We start from the raw sequence: 7,498 nt of genomic DNA, 5'->3' as shown, positions 1-7,498 counted from the left end.
AGGCACATTGCTAACGATTGAATGTGAGGGGGTGTGATGGTTAATTTTCTGTGTCAACTTGGTTAGGCCACAGTACCTAGATATTTGGTCAACATCATTCTAGATGTTTCTGTGACATGGAAAAAGCAAGAGAGTTCCAGAAAAACATCTACTTCTGCTTTATTGACTATGCCAAAGCCTTTGACTGTGTGGATCACAATAAACTGTGGAAAATTCTGAAAGAGATGGGAATACCAGACCACCTGATCTGCCTCTTGAGAAACCTATATGCAGATCAGGAAGCAACAGTTAGAACTGAACATGGAACAACAGACTGGTTCCAAATAGGAAAAGGAGTACGTCAAGCTTGTATATTGTCATCCTGCTTATTTAATTTATATGCAGAGTACATCATGAGAAACGCTGGACTGGAAGAAACACAAGCTGGAATCAAGATTGCCGGGAGAAATATCAATAACCTCAGATATGCAGATGACACCACCCTTATGGCAGAAAGTGAAGAGGAACTAAAAAGCCTCTTGTGAAAGTGAAAGTGGAGAGTGAAAAAGTTGGCTTAAAGCTCAACATTCAGAAAATGAAGATCATGGCATCCGGTCCCATCACTTCATGGGAAATAGATGGGGAAACAGTGGAAACAGTGTCAGACTTTATTTTTCTGGGCTCCAAAATCACTGCAGATAGTGATTGCAGCCATGAAATTAAAAGATGCTTACTCCTTGGAAGGAAAGTTATGACCAGCCTAGATAGCATATTCAAAAGCAGAGACATTAGTTTGCCAACAAAGGTCCGTCTAGTCAAGGCTATGGTTTTTCCTGTGGTCATGTATGGATGTGAGAGTTGGACTGTGAAGAAGGCTGAGCGCCAAAGAATTGATGCTTTTGAACTGTGGTGTTGGAGAAGACTCTTGAGAGTCCCTTGGACTGCAAGGAGATCCAACCAGTCCATTGTGAAGGAGCTCAGCCCTGGGATTTCTTTGGAAGGAATGATGCTAAAGCTGAAACTCCAGTACTTTGACCACCTCATGCAAAGAGCTGACTCATTGGAAAAGACTCTGATGCTGGGAGGGATTGGGGGCAGGAGGAGAAGGGGAAGCCAGAGAATGAGATGGCTGGATGGCATCACTGACTCAATGGACTTGAGTCTGAGTGAACTCCGGGAGTTGGTGATGGACAGGGAGGCCTGGCGTGCTGCAATTCATGGGGTCGCAAAGAGTCTGACATGACTGAGTGACTGAACTGAACTGAACTGAACTGAGAATAATATTTAAATCTTTGAATAAAGCAGCTAACCCTTTATAACGTGGGTAGGTCTCAAAAAAGATTACATGGGTCTCTACCACTGAGTTGAAGATCTCAATAGAGAAAAGACTGACCATGCCCAAGGAAGATGGAATTCTGCTACCAGACTGCCTTTGGACTCAAACTGCAGTTCTTCCCTGGGTCTCCAGCATATGGCCTACCACCCCTGCAGACTTTGGACTTGCCAGTCTTCATAATCATGTGAGCCTATTCATTACAATCTCTTTCTGTGTATACACGGACATCTTTTTGGTCCTCTCTGGAGAACACTAATACAGGTGGCATACTGTTTGCACAGGACTGCCTGGTGGCACAGGAACAAAAAGCCTGTCAAGGTAATTTAAATAAAGGAGATTTACTGTTGACAGGTATAGAACCTCTGAGAATCAAATACCAGGAAATAATTTTAATATTTAGTGGTACCCCCTTCAAAACCAATTCATTATAACACTACTTATATCTGAGATATTTTCCAAAATAAAATTGCAGTGGGTGTCCCAGTTTTTGAGGGTCATCAGTTGCTGTCAGCCAATGAGATCTAGAGCAAAGGAGCTTTTCTGAGCGTTCTTAACACAGTACTGTGGCTGCTTCCAGCTGGTGAGCTGAGTTGCACGGGTCCTGCAGTGTATGTTGCGTATTCTGTTCTGGGCTCCCTTTCTGCCATTGCTTTTGTGTTCTGGCAATGTTATGACCCGGACTGGCTGACCAAAGGAGCATAGGTGATAAGACTGTGTCTACTGTAAAGAAATAAAAGGGAGAGTATCATGCTAGATATTAGAACACAGATTTTCACATGTACCCCAATGTTCATTACAGCACTCTTTACAATAGCCAGAACATGAAAACAAACTAGATGTCCATCAACAGATGAATGGATAGAGAAGTTATGATACATGTATACAACGGAATATTATTCAATCATAAAAAGGAACGAATGTGAGTCAGTTGAACTGAGGTGGATGAACCTGGAGCCTGTTATACAGAATGAAGTCAGAAAGAGAAAAGTAAATATTGCATGCTGCTGCTGCTGCTGCTAAGTCTCTTCAGTCGTGTCTGACTCTGTGCAACCCCGTAGACAGCAGCCCACCAGGCTCCCCGTCCCTGGGATTCTCCAGGCAAGAACACTGGAGTGGGTTGCCATTTCCTTCTCCAATGCATGAAAGTGAAAAGTGAGGTCGCTCAGTCACGTCTGACTCTTAGCAACCCCATGGACTTCAGCCCACCAGGCTTCTCCGTCCATGGGATTTTCCAGGCAAGAGTACTGGAGTGGGGTGCCATTGTCTTCTCCGAAATATTGCATATTAACGCACATATATGGAATCTAGAAAAATGGTACCAATGAACCTATTTTCAGGGGAGGAATAAAGATGCAGATGTAGAGAATGAGTTTGTGAACACAGAGGGGGAAGAAGAGGATGGGACAAATTGTGAGAGTAGCATTGCTGTGTGTGAAAGAGAGAGCAGGAGCTTCCCTGGGGGCTAAGTGGGAAAGAATCTGCTTGCCAGCGCAGGAGACTCGGGTTTCATCCCTGATCCAGGAAGACCTCACCCGCTGCTGAGCACTAGGCCTGAGCACTACAACTATTGAGCCTGTGTGCTAGAGCCTGGGAGCCACAGCTACCAAGTCCACATGCAGCAACTGCTTAAGCTCGCATACCCTACAGCCCGTGCTCCACAAGAGCAACCACCACAGTGAGAGGCCCACGCACTGCAACCAGAGAGGAACTCTCACCACAGCCACAGAAAAGCCCACGCAGCAATGAGGACCCAGCACAGCCCAAAATATGTACAATAAGTAAATTTTTAAAAAATAGATGGCTGCTATATAACATAGGGAGCCCAGCCCCGAGCTCTGTGAAGAAGAGAGGGATGGGTTGGGTGGTGGGGGAGGCTCAAGAGGGAGGAGATACACAGACACACACACACACACACAAATATATATTTATGGCTGATTCACATTGTTGTATGGCAGAAAGCAACAAAACTTGTAAAGTAATTATCCTCCAATTAAAAAAAAAAGAAAAAGAAAAAATGAACACAGGTTTTCCAGACGGTGTAGATTCTCCAAGTTGGGAAGTTGACTTACAAATAGTACTTATACTACAGAGTGCTAAGTTCTGTAATATCAAGGTATGCAAATGTTATGGAAAAAATAACCATAGACTGAGGACATTGAAGAGTGGATAGAAACTTACCCGAAGAAAGGGTGTAGAGAGGACTTTTCAGGCAGAGGAAACAATATTGGCAAAGATACGGGGAGATGAAAGAATGCAAACTACTCTTTGGCTGTCTGGCTACAGCAGCGCCTTCTTTTCGTGTTTTGATTTCTCCCAAGGGGCAACAGTGAGGCTCCATGAGAGAACCTCAGATGCTCTGGGCTCAAGCCTCCCATTATTTCCACAACTATGGGGAAGGTGTCACATATTTTGAAGCCAAGGAAAATATTACTTTATAGTAAAGGGAGAAAGAAAAAATTTAGAGGAGGTTAGAGAATGGAAAATTGAAGCACAGAGTCAGTGATAAGAAGTCAGTTTTATATGACACGTAGCAATTGCTCCTGGAATCATCAGGAGTAATATTTATAATCAGGATAAGCTAATGTTTTGGATGGGTTCCTGCAATTCTTCTGTTTCTGACAAGCCAGGTTACCTCTGTCTGCTGCAAACCTGAGAGAAACTTGTCCTCACATGGCAAAGACTTGAGAGTAGGGATGACATTCAAAACATTTAAGCAGCGGATAGTAGATACCTGAGCCAGTTGGGGATGATTGGAATGGCCAGACCCAGTGCATATAGGCTGAACTTCAAACTTGTCTTAGGGACCATTGAACCCAACACTTGTTTTACAGAAGAGATGGAAGGATTTACCTGAGACAATGTAGTGGCAGGGCTAAGAGTAGAACCCAGGTTTGCTATATTCATCCCCTAACCCTCTCTACTGCGACCTGAGGCCTCAAAGCCTGGGTAAGACCAGCGGGGCGCCTGTTGGTTTACCACAGACTAGACTCACACCCAAGGCTGCCCTTGGGAAGCATGTCTGAAGCTTTGTACCTTCACTTTGAGAATTACAGCTCTTACCCTGTTCATGAGTGGGGCTTCCCTGGTGGCTCAACTGGTAAAGAATCCACCTGCAATGTGGGAGACCTGGGTTCAATTCCTAGGTTGGGAAGATCCCCTGGAGAAGGGAACGGCTACCCACTCCAGTATTCTGGCCTGGTGAATTCCATGGACTGTGTAGTCCATGGGGTCACAAAGAGTCAGACATGACTGAACAACTTTCACTTCACTTCACTTCACCCTGTTCATGAGTAATGTGCTGAAAATTCTTTATCCAGTAGTCAATAAATATCTATTGTTTATTTGCAAATAAGTTACATTTACAAATATGATATATTACATAACACATTACAAAGGATTCAGGGAAATAGTTTTAAAAAATGCCTAACAAGTGTGCAAGATGTTGCTATTATTTTCCTTCATGCTTGTGCTCAGTCCTTCAGTCGTGTCCAACTCTGCAACCCCATGGACTGTAGCCCTCCAGGCTCTGCTGTCCGTGGAATTTTTCAGGCAAGAATACTGGAGTAGGTTGCTATTTCCTCCTCCAGGGGATCTTCCCAACCCAGGGATCAAACCCACGTCTCCTACATCTCCTACATTGCAGGCAGATTCTTTAGGGCTAACCCACTGGGGAAGCCAAATCAGCCTAATTCTAACTCCAAGTCCCCATCCTGCCTAGTCTATGAGAAAGGTAGCCACCTCCCTCTCTGCAATCCACAGGCTCATGCAGAAGTCCAGGTTTTTATGCAACACCAAGGCCTGACCTTATCATCATCATTCATTTACTTAACAAATATTTATTGAACACCTAACCACATGCTAAGACCTGCTCTAATTGCTGATAAGTCAAATCCCTGCCCTCTGATCCAGGCCGACCAGGTACTTCTGTACTTCCCCTGGGGCTCAGGAGGGACTCCAGGGGAGCTGGGGTCCAGCCTCCCTGGGAACATGTGCAGCCCCTCCCCACCAGATGCTGACCTTCCAGACCCTGCCAGGAGGCAGAGGATGAATCCCCTCTAGATGATTCTGCACTTTTTCCTGACAGGGAATTTCTTCTTGCAGACTCATCAGTTCTCAAAGACATCCTCCCTCTGCCCTCTCTCTCCAGAACATCCTTCATCATCTCTTTAAAATAAATGTTATGTTTGGGGCTTCCCTGGTGGGTCAGTGGTAAAGAATCTGCCTGCCAATGCAGAAGACGTGGGTTCGATCTCTGGGTCTGGAAGATCCCCTGGAAGAGGGCATGGCAACCCACTTCAGTATTCTTGCCTGGGAAATCCCATGGATAGAGAAGCCTGGTGGGCTACAATCCATGGGGTTGCAAAGAATTGGACAGGACTGAGTGACTGAGCACACACACATTATAATATTTTTACATTCTTTAGTTGCAGAGCTTCATAATAATATTTTTAAAGATTAGTTAGCAGATCCATATAAGAACTCTTGTTGGCCAGTTGCTAAGTTGTGTCCTGACTCTTTGCTACCCCATGGACTGTAGCCCACCAGGCTTCTCTTCCACAGGATTTTCCAGGCAAGAATACTGGAGTGGGTTGCCATTTCCTTCTCCAAGGGATCTTCCTGACCCAGGGATTGAACCCATGTCTCCTGCATTGCAGATGGATTCTTTACCACTAAGCCACCAGGGCAGCCCGTATGATAAGGATGTTTATAATATTAGGTGTAAAAAGCGTGTAGTAATTGTGAGTGATGTTCACTGATATTTCCAGTTCTCCTTCCTAGGCACCTCCTTGGAGTTAGGTGTGGCCGGGGGGAACTTGCCTTGACTAATTAAAAGTGAATGATGTGGGTCACTTCCAGATGGAAGCCCATAACAACTGGAGTATGAGTCACCGTATTTTCTCGCTCCCATTACAGGATTGATGTTCTTCCAGAGAATCAAAGCCCCATCAGTCTGAATCCCTGAGTACGGATCCCATGGAGCAGAGACGGGACTGACTTGGGATGGATGTGTAGCATAAAAAGAAACAAACCTTTGTCTTTCTAAGCCACCGGAGATTGTTTTTTGCTGCAGCATAAGGTAACCTATGCTGACTGATTCGAAGCAGGAGGTAATTTCTGGCAGTATAGATAACTAGATACTCAGAAGCCCTTCCAAGTACAAAAGAACTGGATTTTTTGTTTGTTTCTCTGTTGTTGTTGTTGTTGTTTTTCTTTGCTACATGGCTTGCAGGATCTCAGTTTCCCAACCAGAGAATGAACTCAGGCCATGGCAGTGAAAGTGCTGTGCTAATTATTGGACCACCAGGGAATTTCCTGGATCACTTTTTAAATGGACTGTTGGGCTTGTAAGTAGTAAAGTCATTGTCCAGGGACAGCTCTTATCCTCAAATATGAGCTGAAACCAGAACTGGGAACCAAGAGGGCTAAGAAAATAAGAATACTGGGTTATCCTAAGGGCTGGAACCATTGCGGCACAGCATGAACCCGAAAGCATCAGAAGAACGGGAAGCCAAGAGCCTGACACTTCCTCCTTAGGCCAGGACCCTCCAAAAAGGGTGAAGTATGTTCTCAGGTTGGTGTTTTCCTTCTGTTCCCAACAGAATCAAATACTCAGTGGGAAAGCCAAGAGTCACCAGGTATGAGTTTGAATCCAAGATCACCAAGCACAGAAGGAGGCAGACCACCAAGAGAGAGTGAGTCACTGGAAAAACAAGCATCTAGTTTAGACCCCGAGAAATTTGGATGTATATTTTCATTTATGAATGTAGTTTAGAGCAATTATTAAGTGCTGGCTTCCCTGGTGGCTCAGACGGTAAAAGCGTCTGTCTACAATTCGGGAGGCCCAGGTTCGATCCCTGGGTTGGGAAGATCCCTGGAGAAGGAAACAGCACCCCACTCCAGTGTTCTTGCCTGGAAAATCCCATAGATGGAGGAGCCTGGTAGGCTACAGTCCATAGGGTCGGTAAGAGTCGGACATGACTGAGCAACTTCACTTCACTTCTTCAGTTAAGTGCTAGCTCTGTTGTAAAGTTTTTTTCCCAATTTTAACTTATTTAATTCCCATAACAACACTATGAAGCAAGTACTACTGTTATCCCCATTTTATAAAGGAAAAAACTGAGGCACAGGGAGACTAAGTAATTTATTCCGGGTCAACTTTTCTTAAATGGTGTGTGTATGCTA

General features: G+C 44.7%; 1 long non-coding RNA gene across 1 annotated transcript; it reads left to right on the top strand.

Annotated features, from left to right (window-relative positions):
* The first annotated feature begins 1,201 nt into the window (after nt 1–1,201).
* On the top strand, nt 1,202–7,177 carry LOC113905439. The gene is made up of 3 exons (XR_003514673.1): nt 1,202–1,499; nt 6,230–6,392; nt 6,916–7,177. It is a non-coding gene; the product is annotated as an uncharacterized LOC113905439 (long non-coding RNA).
* Nucleotides 7,178–7,498: the final 321 nt, after the last annotated feature.

Source organism: Bos indicus x Bos taurus, chromosome 15, assembly GCF_003369695.1.
Source record: "Bos indicus x Bos taurus breed Angus x Brahman F1 hybrid chromosome 15, Bos_hybrid_MaternalHap_v2.0, whole genome shotgun sequence".
Lineage (NCBI taxonomy): Eukaryota > Metazoa > Chordata > Mammalia > Artiodactyla > Bovidae > Bos > Bos indicus x Bos taurus.
This window is presented reverse-complemented; position numbering and strand designations above follow the sequence as displayed.